The sequence below is a fragment of the Dama dama genome, chromosome 16 (genome assembly GCF_033118175.1).
Source record: "Dama dama isolate Ldn47 chromosome 16, ASM3311817v1, whole genome shotgun sequence".
NCBI lineage: Eukaryota > Metazoa > Chordata > Mammalia > Artiodactyla > Cervidae > Dama > Dama dama.
The window spans coordinates 23,480,054-23,494,765 of record NC_083696.1 but is presented as its reverse complement, the minus strand read 5'-3'; the positions used below and the strand labels follow the sequence as shown (position 1 = coordinate 23,494,765).

Here is a 14,712-nt window from a genome sequence, read left to right as displayed (position 1 = left end):
GTTGCCATTTCCTTCTCTAGTGCATGAAAGTGAAAAGGGAAAGTGAAGTCGCTCAGTTGTGTCCGACTCTTAGCGACCCCATGGACTGCAGGCCTACCAGGCTCCTCTGTCTATGGGATTTTCCAGGCAAGAGTACTGGAGTGGAGTTCCATTGCCTTCTCCAGGGAATACATGATACCCATATAATTGCCTGTTTATCTTGATCACCATCGTTTTCTTAGGGTTATTATAGCAAAAGTTTTATGCTAGACCAATTTTTATGAATTCTGTAAGCATATTCTCTCTATGGGGCTTCCCTGGTGGCTCAGAGGTTAAAGCGTCTGCCTCCAATGCAGGAGACCCGGGTTCGATCCCTGGATCGGGAATATCCTCTGGAGAAGGAAATGGTAACCCACTCCAGTATTCTCGCCTGGAGAATCCCATGGATGGAGGAGCCCGGTAGGCTACAGTCCTCGGGATCGCAAAGAGTCGGACACAACTGAGCGACTTCACTTTCTATTCTGTCTATGATTTTGATGTCACTACAATTATTTTGACTATTAAACACACAAATGTAATTTTGCCAATTGTCATACTATAAGAAAGACATTTAAAACAGGGCCGTGAAACATACATAATCAACTGATCCACCGGTTGACTTTGGAACTCAGCCCCACAGTGTGGTACACAGATTTGGGATAACTCAATACTACTAATGGGCATAGGTGGCCAGGCCTTGCTTGAGATGCTGCTGCAATTAGAGTAGTCAGTGTTGGAGTATCCCCGGGGCCCCCACTGTGGCTGCAAAACTCACGGACAGATCGGTCCCTGCATGACCTGTTAGCAGTCAGCACCCCCTCAGCCTACCTGACTATAGGCTTTACTCTTGATGGAAGTCAGAAAAATATAATGCTGGTCTTCAGTGAAACCCATATCTGCCATTTCTGACTCTCTTTTCTCACCTAAGATACTTCTTATATTTTAACTTCCTGGTAACCAGCACTGCTGGGGTTTCTCGCTCTTTGCAGGAAAGAAAAAGTGGAACCTGGTTCATCGCTCACAAGGATGTTTATTTTAGCCATCTTTCAAACTGGAAAGGAGACTATTTCAAGTATCACAAAGCAGATGAGCCTTTTAGGGGAATGAAGAGTCTTCTAGCTAACCTGTGGTCATCATGACATTGAATGATACTGGAAGCTGATGTATAGGCAGCTGACCAGGCTGGTGGACAGCACTGACCTGTCTCAGGTCCTTGCATCACCTTCAGGTATCTCTTAGTGGGCCATGAGGGGCCCAGGGACCCCATAACCCTACCTAGCACTCGGCATGGAGTGGCACAAAACCCTCGACAGTATTGGTGTCCTGCACTCATAGACCTTACCTGCTATGCCATTTCCCCATTTGCCACTGTGACTTGCTGGCCATCACCATGCAGTGATGCCAATTCCTGGTCTTCGGGGGCCCACTGATCTGCCTAGGCACAGGCTTCCTGAGCGCCTCAGTGCCTGGACCATGCCAGGATCCGTTTTAGCCATTGCTCCTGGGTCAGTATAAAGTCTGAATGAGAAGCAGGGTGCTTGATTTATTACCCTGGAAGTATCTGCTCTGCCTTATTTTGTCTCTACTGTGCTGGCCGGCTTGGCTGGTGAGTCTTCCTCAGGTCAACGTGACCTGGGGACTAAGTCCTGGTGTGGGTGTTTTGCCCTACGACTGGTGAGACACAAGCTAAAGTACATGCCACCCCTTGCAGGGTTCAGAGGGTTGGAACTGTGCCCTTGAACAGTGTGGTCCAGTTTTAATTTACAGGACTCATGTTTTAAAAGTTCTTTATGTAGTTAGATCTGAGAATTTAGTGAATTAAATAAATTTTTGATGGTTTCAAACATCCTCAGTGCTTCCCCAAAATATGCCTTTGGCACTTTTAATACTTCAACTAACTTGTCTTATTATTTAGTTATTGAAAAAAGAAAAGTACATACTTTGTTCTCAGAAGTATTACTAAAATGCTTTACCCAGGATCAGAAGCAGTCACTTTATCTCATAAAGAGGGAAAGGGGGCATAGCTAAATTCAGAGTTTTCTAGTTTTAACACAGAGCATAAGTAATGTAGAATTAAATAAGAATATAATCAGATACTTTTATACCCATGTTCACAGCAGCATTATTAATCTGAAGGCAAAAGTACATCAAGTGTCCATCAGTGGCTGGATAGATAAACAAAAGGTGGTCCAACCATGCAATACAATGTTATTCAGTCTTGGAAAGGGAGGACTTTCTAACACATGCTTCAACATGGAAAAACCTTGAGGACATTGCGCTAAATGAAATAAGTCAGTCACAAAAGGACGAATACTGCATAAGTCCTTTTATATGAGGTCCCTAGAGTAAACAATTGGAGACAGAAATCATAAGGGTGGTTGCCAGGAGCTGAGGGGAGGAGAATGAGGAGTTAGCGCTTCCTGGGTACAGAATTTCAGTTTTACATGACAAAAGAATTCTGTAGACGGATGGTGGTAATGGTTGCACAATGATGCAAATGTGCTTAGAGCCATTGAACTGTACATTTAAAAATGGTTAAAATGGTAAATTTTATGTATAATTTACCACAGTTTATCACAATTTTTGTCAATAACTTTTTAATCACAGAAAAAAATAATGTAGAATTAAACCTATTACCAGAAAGTGTTGCAATTCATCTAATAAACTGAGAAAATCCCCAGCTGAGAGGATAATCAGACCAGATGCCCACTTTCTGAGGCCATGGCTGTAGTCCAGAGCCTGTCTTGGTGGCAGAGTTGAAAGACTGGGTGTTCCATCAGGAAGATGTGTCCAGACTCAGCAAGGGCTCAGCTAACCCACCAAGGGTTCCTATGATGTCTGCACCAAGTTCAGAACCTCTGTGTGTACACAGCCATGGAGGGTTTTTAGCAGTGAGATGGTTGTGAGCTCACAATACAAAGTACAGGCCCAATTCCATGTTAACTGGCCTCAAAGACCCAGAAGTGCCCAGTAAAAGAGCTAAGGATGAATTTCTTAGGTGTTCATCATTTGAAAATCTGCACACCCTATTCTCCCTGCCCCTCATCCACCGCCCTCCTACAGTCACCATTCTGTTGTTTCACAGCCCACAGAAGGGGGCGCTACCCGTGGAGGCAGCCCAGCCCTGGTGGCTGAGCAACGGTTTACAGGTGAAACTGTGGCCCAGGGTGGACACCAGCAGCAGCAGGTACTTATCTTGTGAGGGACACCTGCTGGGTTTCCTCACTAGCTGTTTCCCAAACTTTTTAAAAAGATATTATATATATATTATATATATACAGTATTTATATATTATTGTTTAGTCACTCAGCCATGTCTGACTCTTTTGTGACCCCATGAACTGTAGCCAGGCTCCTTTGTCCATTGGATTTCCCAGGCAAGAATACCAGAGTGGGTTGTCACTCCAGTGGCAAGGATCAATGCAGGGATCAAACCCATATATCCTGCATTGGCAGGCAGGTTCTTTACCACTGAGTCACCAGGGAAGCCCTATATATGTGTGTATTACATGCATAATATATATATATATATATATGTATATATATTTGTTCTACTGTATTTGTCTAATTAAACAAATACAGTAGAACAAAGATATATAATATGAAAACTTTAAAAACTCTCTAGGCCTCAAGGCTTTCTTCCACTTGCACCAAAGTCACATTTCTGAGCACATGGTATGTGATAAAGATCTAGAACCTCCAAGCCCCCTGGTATTGATGATAGGAGCCACTTACACATAGGCAGATGAAAAACAAAAAAGAAAAAGACTAGTTGTGATTTGTAGGATGTGGAAGATGCTAGATCTCAAAGTCACTGGTTTCATTATTTACAAACTGCTCTTTTATTCCAATTCCCCAAATGCCTTCTTCTGACTCCTGTTCATAAATATGGGACCAGGGCAACCCGAGGTCAGGATGCGTGCCTGAGAATGGTCCTCTCATAAGGTCAGATGCTTCCTTAACTGACTTCTCCTCTTAGCAGTCACTGAGTTGTGAAGTATCATTTAGTGAGGAAATAATTATGACCAGGTACTATCACAGAGTTAGATGATGAAGTTCATGGGGTGTGTTTCATGGACCCTGTGAGAGTGGGTGGACATCTTGGAGAACTTGCAGGAAAGAGATGGCCAAGGAAAGCCGTGGACTCTACCACTGGACAATTATAACCAGAAGACTGAAATTTACCCTCTCCTGCACTACCCCTCGTCCACCCCCACTTTCCTAGACCACAGAGAAAAAAAATCAAATACTCAGTGGAAGTAAACACTTTCAAGACTTGGCTTCTGCCTATGCCTGCAGCCCTGCTTTCCTCTGCATTCAATGGACCCCCAGCTCCACCTTTAGGAGCTACTGTGCTTCCCAAATATGACCTGTTCTGGTCCATGTCTTTGTGCAAGCCTTTCTATGGAACTGGAACATCCTGACCCTCCTGTTCCTTCACTCATCAGACTCCTCTTGACTTGTAGATTTAACTCAGCTGCCCCTCCAGAGGAATCCTAGGGGACACTTACAAGACCTGCTCCCAGTGCTCCCAGTTTAAATGTCCATCGCAGGCTTTACCATGGTTCACATGTCAAATGGAGATTCCCTGTAAGACCTTGCATTCTACAATGACAGAAATAAGAGCCTTCTTTGTTTCTGGGAGACCTTGCATAACACTGGTACATACTATATAGTGACTGAGTAACGGGAGGAGGGAAGGAAGGGAGGAAAGAATAAAAACAAAAAAAGGAGGTGGGGAGGAAGAAAGGAGGGGAAGAATGGGGAGGAAGTACAGGTATAAAAGGAGAAATGGCAAATAGCATTAGACGGAGAAAAGATGAATTTGGTACCCAAAGCTAGAGTTGACAAATTTATGTTGTTAATAATAGATTTTGAAGCCATTATTTTTGCACATATTCTAGACACAATGTTTGAAGCCTGTCTCATTCTCCAATGCTCATCTAGGTACAAACAAGAGAGGAAAAGCCACCAGTTCAATTGCTGGTCCAATTTAACAAATTAGTCCCAAACTCTATAATGGAATACAGATCTCTTGAGTCTTATCTCAGAACCACTTATAGTTGGAGGTTTGACTAGTGAACTTGGTTTCTTAAATGAAGTGGTGCTGACCTGCACAGGTGTCTTCCAGATAATCACATCCTCACCAAGACTGTTTAGAAAAGAAAGGGAAAATTAATGGCTTGTGCTCGAAGACTAAGGGCTTCTTCTGCAAAGTGACTCTGCTTTGAAGATCAGGCCAAACCTGTGAACAGTTTTGGCAGTGTTGTCCATCTAGGAGGACAACTTCCTAATAGGGTGCAGGTCTGCCTTTTGTGTGGCAGTCCTGCCCTGGAATGAGTAGTCCTAAAGTGGGTCAGCTGCATGACATTGCAGAATACGGTACCTGTGACCATGTAGGGGGATATGTGGTTCCCACGGCAGTGACCTCTGCTCTCGTGTTTCTACTAAAACCCAGGTGTCAAATTGAAGGTGCCAGAGTGAGAATGTGTGAGCTGACTTTTCCTGTTTGATGCTTCATCTTGGCAGTCAAGAAGGTTGACTTGGCAACTTTGATTGATAAAACCCTTCTGGGGCCAAAACAGAGGCTCCATCTTCCTCCTCATATTTAGCCACAGGGTGTAATTGTTGAAATGAACTGCTGCAGGAAGGCCATGAGACTGGGGAAGTGTGGGTTTGAAGCAGGGAGGAGGAACGGGGCCCTATGTGAGGGCCGTTTTACAAGTGCAATGAAGGGTGTTTTCCAAATCTCTATCATGCTTTAAGACCCAAAATGGCAGGTCCCTGATGCCCTATCTCCCCTTTCCTCACTCTGAGCCCAGCTCCTGCCACCCTGATTCTGTCTGGGCCCTGGCCCTTATGACGCCATCATCTGCTCAGCTACTACTCACTAAACTCCCCACCAGGATGGAAGCAGGTAGTAAGGCAATGCATCACTCACTCAATGCAGAAACGTTTAGAATCTTCTAGGCTTCAATGAATGAAGTGGTTAAGAAAAAAACAAAAAAACAAACAAAAACGGCATCACTGAGAGAAAAATCTTCAGATCAGACTTTCTTCCTTCTCATCCCTCAACTCCCATGGCTTACGTGGTCGTGTTACACAACTTACCACTTTCTTCCAAACACATAGAGACAGACTTGTGAACCCAGGAGTCTCGCAAGATCAGCTTTTACCTAAACGGTTTTCATAAGCCCTAAATGCTGGAATGAGATAGAAATACAATCTGTCAAAGTTACATGAATCCAAAGGGGAATGAAATATATAAAATTGAGACTGTGTTCTAGATCTCTGTCTCAACAGATGACACCATATTAACTGGTCTGAACACGGTGTACTATCTTCATGGTGACATGCAAGATTCCTTATTGATTTTGGCCCAGGCCTCACGAAGAATATGGAAAGACAGACACCCACAGAAAGAGGAGAAATGAATAAAAATCTAAGATGCAATGCCAGGCATATAAGCAAATGATTGCTAAATGATGAACCCAGTATTAAGAGTTATTATAATTATCACTCTGTATGCAAGTCAGGAAGCAACAGTTAGAACTGGACATGGAACAACAGACTGGTTCCAAATAGGAAAAGGAGTATGTCAAGGCTGTATATTGTCACCCTGCTTATTTAACTTATATGCAGAGTACATCATGAGAAATGCTGGGCTGGATGAAGCACAAGCTGGAATAAAGATTACTGGGAGAAATATCAATAACCCCAGATATGCAGATGACACCACCCTTATGGCAGAAAGCAAAGAAGAACTAAAGAGCCTCTTGATGAAAGTGAAAGAGGAGAGTAAAAAAGCTGGCTTAAAACTCAACATTCAGAAAAATAAGATCATGGCATCTGGTCCCATCACTTCATGGCAAATAGATGGGGAAACAGTGGAGACAGTGTCAGACTTTATTTTTCTGGGCTCCAAGATCACTGCAGATGGTGACTGCAGCCATGAAATTAAAAGACGCTTACTCCTTGAAAGGAAAGTTATGACCAACCTAGACAGCATATTAAAAAGCAGAGACATTACTTTTTCAACAAAGGTCCATCTAGTCAAGGCTATGGTTTTCTCAGTGGTCATGTATGGATATGAGAGTTGGACTATAAAGAAGGCTGAATGCCAAAGAATTGATGCTTTTGAACTGTGGTGTTGGAGAAGACTCTTGAGAGTCTCTCAAACTGCAAGGAGATCCAACCAGTCCATCCTAAAGATCAGTCCTGGGTGTTCATTGGTAGGACTGATGTTGAAGCTGAAACTCCAATACTTGGCCACGTGATGTGAAAGCTGACTCATCTGAAAAGACCCTGATGCTGGGAGGGATTGAGGGCAGGAGGAGAAGGGGTCGACAGAGGATGAGATGGTTGGATAGCATCACCGCCTCGATGAACATGGGTTTGGGTGAACTCCGGGAGTTGGTGATGGACAGGGAGGCCTGGCGTGCTGCAGTTCATGGGGTCACAAAGAGTTGGACACAACTGAGAGAATGAACTGAACTGAATCCACTCACCACATGGAGAGGTGTTCTTGCTCAAATAGGGTATGAGGCTCCCATAACAGAAAACCATAGACTGGGTGGTTTAAACAGTAAAAATTTATTCCTCATTGTTCTGGAGGCCAGAAGGTAGTTTCCACTCTGAGACCTCTTCCCTTGGATTTTAGGTCACTACCACCATACTCTGAGCTCCATGACCACTTTTCTATATGCCTGAAGAGAGTTCTCCAGTGGGTCTTCTTAAAAGGACACTAATCCTATTGGATCAGGAACCACACACCCCTCCTCACCATGATCTCATTTAACCTTCCTTACTTCTGTAAATTTTCCAGATTCACATTCAATGGGAGTTGGGCTTCAACATATCGGGGCACATAGACATTCAATCCATATATGTAGACACAGTCCAGGAGCACTAGTCCAAGATTATTTGATGATGGGCATTTTTGTCTATATGGTGATGTCTTATTCATGGGTTACCCCTGGGACTTGAGAACAACTAGGCATGCATCATTAAAGAAAATCTGTCTTGTTCAAGTAAAATCTTGGATAAGATGGATTCTGTGAAGCCTACCAGTTAGATTTTGATTCCAGAATTATCTTTTAAACTTGCAAAAGATAATAGGGGAAAATATATGGGGGAAAAATCTTTTAATGAACTCATGGCCTTCTTTTGAGATCCAGATCACAAAGTGTGGTTTGTGGACATGATACTCAGATCTTGTTCTACCTGTAGGTGTCCTTGGGAGAAGGGACATTGGGAGGGATGTCTGCCCATACATTAAATCACTGAGCCCTTGTGATACTCAGTACCTGGTTATCTAGGCCCCTTGTCCCTTACTCATTCAGTATAACTAGAAATTTCCCAGGCAAGACAGAATGAATGAGATCTCCACAGTCTCTTTCTTTTTTAATTAATTTATTTTTAATTGGAGGATAATTGCTTTACAATATTGTGTTGCTTTCTACCATTCATCAATATGAATCACCCATAGGCATATATATGCTGCCTCCCTCTTGAACCTTCCTCCATCTTCCATCCCATCCCACCACTCTAGGTTGTCACAGAGCACTGGGTTTGAGCTTCCTGCATCATATAGCAAATTCCTATTGGCTATCTATTTTTCTATTTTACATATGGCAAATAAAAACAAAAATAAACAAATGGAACCTATTAAACTTAAAAGCTTTTGCACAGCAAAGGAAACTATAAACAAGGTGAGAAGACAACGTTCAGAATGGGAGAAAATAACAGTAAATAATTTTTAAAAACACTGATAAAGGAATAATTTCTAAAATATGCAAGCAGCTCATGCAGCTCAACCAATCAAAAAGTGGGCAGAGGACCTAAACAGACATTTCTCCAAAGAAGACATACAGATGGCTAACACATGAAAAGATGCTCAACATTGCTCATTATTAGAGAAATGCCAATCTGCTGGCTCTTTCTACAAATATATCTTCCAGGGCTCATGCCCGTCTGCTTGAAAACATTTTACCCTTGCTTCTTGCTCATTTCTATCAAGACTGTGTTTTTCTAGGAGTGACTGCCCACAGACATTCTGTACTTTGGGTTTTGTTGTGATTGTTTGTTTTGTAAGTACTAGCTCTCCTCGGCCTTAGCACACAGAGACCTTGAACATGGGAGTCCCTGCATGCCAGTCACTGTGAGTTCCCCAAGTACCAGGAAGGGAGCAATGGGCTCAATTTCCCTCTCAACGTGTGCCCTGGAGGCAGGTTTAGATCAGCACTAGGACACAGAGCACGTGACACCTCAGAGCTTCACATCCAGCTCAATCCTCAGAAGAGTAACCTTTAGACCTTTCTTGAAATAATGTCCTGGGAGGAGATCCAGGAAGCGCTTGCAATATATTCAATATATTCAGTGTGTTCTCTGGTCATGAGATGTTTAGTATTAATCATGTAGCTTTGAATGCTCTTTGAGGCTATTTCAACAACTTCAATGAGCAACTTCAGTTGGAAACTGGATTTTTTTCTTCCTCCAAGGTATTTTTCCTCCAGATTACCCTGGGCCTTCTTTTAATAGCACATGCCCACCACGACACCCTGCTTTGTCGTCCTTCCTGATGGTTGTCCTAAAATCCCACTGCTGGGTGGCACCTCTAATGCCTGCCTAAGCTGCTAAAACCTGCAATAACTCACAAAAATGCAAAAAGGAACAGAAAACATCAGGAGGTAATCAAAAGAATCAACACCTCCAGAAACTGTTCATCATATGACTCAGTTTTTATTGCATTTACTTGTAATAATGTCCACAGTTGATTTCTCCTGATTTAGGTGTTTGTCTTGAATAAACATATTATTGCAGGTCTTTAAGAAATTTTCAGAGAAACCTCTTGTTGATTTTTCTTGAACACTCACCAGTTTACTATGAATATCCTGACTGAATATGCTGCCAAGAAGTGAACACAAGACACACCTAAAATAGAGGCTCTGGCAAAGGTCCCAGCAGCGGGTACTGGTGACAGGGGAGAGCTCTCTTCTCAGAGATGACTAACACCAAGGCGACAGCCGGTCCTTCACCCAGTCACATTCCTCCTTTCCTGTGAAGAGAACTCCAGTAGGCATATAATTTAACAAAAAATCCCTTAATTCTGACTTTGGCAAGGAAAGAGAAACAAACCGCTAGAGCCACAAACTCATGCAGCAGGACGCATTCGGGGCGTGTTTATGTAACACTGGGATTCTCCAAGTCACATGTGCCGCGACCAACAGCCGGGCTGTGCAGAGCAGTAAGAATAACCTGAATAGCCCACACCAGGCTGCGTGCAAAGTTGCTGAGGCAGCAGCACTTGCAAAATAAGACGGAACACAGCCATCCCTGAGAGAGGTGCCCTGAGGTCACTAACAGGTCTCCCAGGGCCGCTTGTGAGACCTGGGGAAAGTGCTGTCAGAAACTCCGTGGAAAAGAAACCAGTGTCTCCTCATTATCCAGCATTCTCAAATATATTTCCTCTCCTTTCATTTTTCTAAATTTCCTATGACATCTTCCGAACTACAGTCCCAGGGTACACACATGGGAATTACAGCTTTGTACCCTTGGAATCCTAATACAACAGTCAAGTTCTCATTAAGGAGGAACCCTGAGTCCTGAGTTCATCTGTGATTCTTTAAAAATGTGATTTGATTCCTTTTAAAAAGGAAAGAACTTAACATTGGGGATTTACTTCGTTAGAGGGTAACAGGAGCCCTTAGAAATGTGCATATCCCCCCACATATGCTTTGGTGTGGGTGACACAGGGCCACTGCAAACCCTGTATTGAACACCAACCGTTCCAGCAGCTGCTCTGACCCTCTGGGAAGCAGGTGCCAGGAAGGCTTGCAACATATTCCCCTGCTCAGAGCCAAAGACAATCCAGAAGGGCAGCCGCTGTCTACCCCAGCTCTCTGAGGACACAGCTTGCGTGGCAGGGCATCTCTAGGGAGGTTCCCGTACTAGTCACTGACTTCACAACATCCCATGGAGAGTGGTCGTTTCACTGACCCCCTACATCCATTCCAGCCCCAAATGATTGGTTTAATCTTGGAATCCCAGTCTTCTTGTTGGTTACAGGTAGAAGAATGGGCATATGACCCAATTCTATCTGGATGGATTAGGGAAATATTCACTTAGGGATGTGTCTGGGTAGAATTTATGGCTTCCATGGGGTTCTAGAAAAAAAAAAGAAAAAACCTCAGAGATGGAGTTTCGCGTTCAGGTGATTTATTGAGGGGTTTTCTTGGGAGTGACAGTTTTAAGAAAGTGAATGAAGCAGGACTAGGTTGAAAGAGGCGTTCACTGGTAGAGTGCTCTACATGAAGACCTCTGCCAACCCAGTGGTCACTGTGGGACTGAGATAGCTACTCTGAGGCAACCCCAAAAGGGACTTAGGAACTGAGGTATTTTCCTCCTACATCTGGTCACTGTGTGGGCTGTCAGTGGGGAGCAGGCATCACCTGCTATGAGACCCCTTTCCTAGGAGGGATTCAGCTGTGAGCCATTGGCAGCAGGACCACCAACAGCCAGGGGAAGGAGCGCCTGAGTCCTGAAGGGGTTGTCTGGGCATCACACTGCCATATACTACAGTATGTCCCTCCACTGCTCAAAGTCACCAGCTTCGTGTTCTAAGTTCACTTCCCAGGGAGCATCTCCTCCAGGATCCTGCTTTGTCTACTTCCCAGGGAAACAAGCTAAGAAAATTGCCAGAGGGACCACAGCCCCAGTCACTACAACTTGTCTTCAGGCCACAAACAATACCATCTCCCTCCTTCATTATCCATCCAAGATTCTCCTCACTGTGGGCTAGCACCTCTGCTGGTCACAACTTGTGTGCTGGTCCTCTTTGAGGATCCAGGCTTTCACTCACCAAGCCCTTCTCGGACTATGGTTGCAACAAAGTCTATTTACCATCAAAGTCAGACAAGTACCAGCTGGACCACCTGGGTGTACACATCCTACTCTTACCAAATGAAGCAGTCCTGTTTCCTTCTGACAATAAAGACCAATGCCCCCATCAGGATACCAACCTCTTGGCAAGAAGAATTCAAAGTGACTGGGCAAAAACAACACTTAAGTTTAATAAGATTCTTTTGCTATGACTCCTGTTGGAAGGATCTCCTCTGGGAATAAGATCTCTAGAGTCACAGAACTTAAAGTTACTGAAAGGAGAAACACAGACTATTCCCCAAATGAGTCATAGGAGTGATGGTAAGCAGGTACATGCCCACTTTCTCCCCTTGGTTCCTAGACTTGCATTCCCAAGCACCATATTGGAGACTCAGTGCCAAGAAATGGCACTAAATTGACACTAATACTGGGCCTTCTCAAGTCATTTTTTTATTAAACTTTTTATTTTGTATTAGAGTATGGCTGATTAACAATGTTACACTAGTTTCAGGTAGACTCAAGTCTTTTTAATAGTCCCATCAGGTCATAGGTTTCTGGTTGATATGATAAGCAATAAGATCAGAGGATCCCATGGACATGTGTCCACTGCCCCATACCTCTTTTGGTATAAAGTTGGGATCCTTTGTCTGAAAAGACATGGTGCAGTATTATTTGTAAGTCATCAGAGGCTGAGGCTTTACAAGCAGGAAAGTCAAACCCTTAACTAGAATTTAAATCAATTTTAGTTACCATAAATTTCTTCCCTTCTTGGGTGGAAGGGATCCAATGTAATCAACTCATCATCAAGTGCCTGATTGGTTTATTGAGGGCTGACTATGTTCATGTATCAAGTTGGTATTTTGACAGCAACAGAAGCTATGTCAGTCCTGGTTAGTGGAGCCAGTTCTGTGAGACTCATGCATGAACTCGCTCCTAACACCACTGCTACACTCTCTGTGTACTTACTGCAATAGGGAAGAAACTTGTATTCTGTTACAAGTTAATCACTAAAGAAAAGTTGCCTATAAGCTTAAATTATATATAATGGCCCATCTCTGGGCACCTTGCTTCCCGGGTAATGAGAATTAAGCTAAAATACCTTTGTTTGGCTTACAGGAAACATCCTAATCAGGCCCACCTATGAATGACTGCAGGAAGGAAGAAATTAACACATCCCCTCCGGAGGCTGATGGTAACCAGGAAGTGCTTGACTTTACTCCCTCCCCTTCTGGTACAAAAAGAGCCTGAATTCTAACTCAGGTAAGATGGTTCTTTGGGGCACAAGTTCACCATCCTCTTGGTTGGCTGACTTTCTGAATAAAGTCATTATTCCTTGCCTCAACAACTCATCTCTTGATTGTTGGCCTGTTTGGCAGTGAGCATTACCAGCTTAGGCCCAGTAACATCAGTATGCCAATACCAAGATGGCTCATGTCAAAGGCTGGCTGATGCCAACTGGCCAATCTTCTGTCTAATTGGTTGTTTTGTTCTTCGTGTGACAAGTGCTCTTTGGTGGGTGTCAGTGCATAACTCAGAGTTTTTCACACCTCATGATCACACCCATAGATCTGTACACCTGTCTCCCTTCCAGACCTCCTCATGCCCAGTCTTTTAATCACTCTCTTTAGGCTCCTCATCAAAAGCCAAGTCATATAAAATGGCCCATGATTCCAAATATATTCTTATAAGATACTTCTTTTTCCTCATAAGGCAAATTTCCAAGGGAACTACTCAAAATTCTGACCCCCTGAAGAACTGCCAATCACCATTGTATTTCCAGGTGAAGCTATAGTGTAGTAGAAGCCCATCTTGGCCTTGAACCCACAGACCAATCTATTGGTTTCTACTCATGAATCAAATGCTTCTTCCTCCATGAGTTGAATCTCGCATTTGGTGGTAGGTGTGAGGTGAAGGAGAGGTATGGGTGCAGCAGTTAGGGGTAACATGAGGACCTGAAATGTATATTCATGTTGCTTACTTTGCTCTTCATCCAAGCCTGTGTCCAGTTCCAGAAACATCATGTTCATGTCATGGTGGAACACTGTTTGGCCCACCCCAACCACTGATGTGGTCAATTGGACAGAACCAAGTACATGGTGGACAGTGCCGACCATATAATAAGGCAGCATTTCACCTCTACCAGCGTCACCCAGCCTCTTAGGAGCTGGTTTTTGAATGGGATATTAATCTCTTCTGTAAGAGGCATGATCTTGCTCCAACACCCTAGGGAGTCTATGTCTCTCTTGCCACAAGTTGTCTTTTCCCACCACAAATACACCTATATGGGGTGCTATGTGGCATATATTTCAGCCCATTTTCACCTCATCCTGAACCTGCTACAGAGATCTTTTCTGCTTTGGACCTCACTCAAAACTGGCAGTCTTTTGTGTCATTCAGCCTATGAGCTAGAAAATCCTTCCAAGATAAGGCATATGCTTCTGTCAGAATGTCTTGAGGATACCAGACATTGTGCTTCCTTCTTTGTGCTGCAAAGTTCAAGAATCAATGACTTGGCTACTTTAAACAGATGTCTTGGCTTATCCCAGTCTTTCAGAACCCAAAATATCTTACTCTGCGGTGGGTCTTTGAATCCTCACTGTATTTATTTCATCCTCTGGAGCACACGTGTCTTGCTGAGGTCTCAGGCATATTTGTCACTTCTTGCTCATCTAGTTTAGTTAACAGGATGCTGCTAATATAGACCAGTGCAAAGTCACAGAATGTTTTGATGGTCTTTTTCACTTTAGACTATATTATGACTGAGAGAAGGAAAGCTAACAGCCATAGGGAAAGAGTTTATGTCTCTTATTGTTCA

The 14,712-nt window shown here is 43.5% G+C and overlaps 1 non-coding gene across 1 annotated transcript; it reads left to right on the top strand.

Moving 5' to 3' along the window:
* Window positions 1-293: 293 nt before the first annotated feature.
* TRNAW-CCA (transfer RNA tryptophan (anticodon CCA)) lies at window positions 294-365 on the top strand. Its single transcript has one exon. It is a non-coding gene; the product is annotated as a tRNA-Trp (tRNA).
* The last annotated feature ends 14,347 nt before the right edge of the window (window positions 366-14,712 follow it).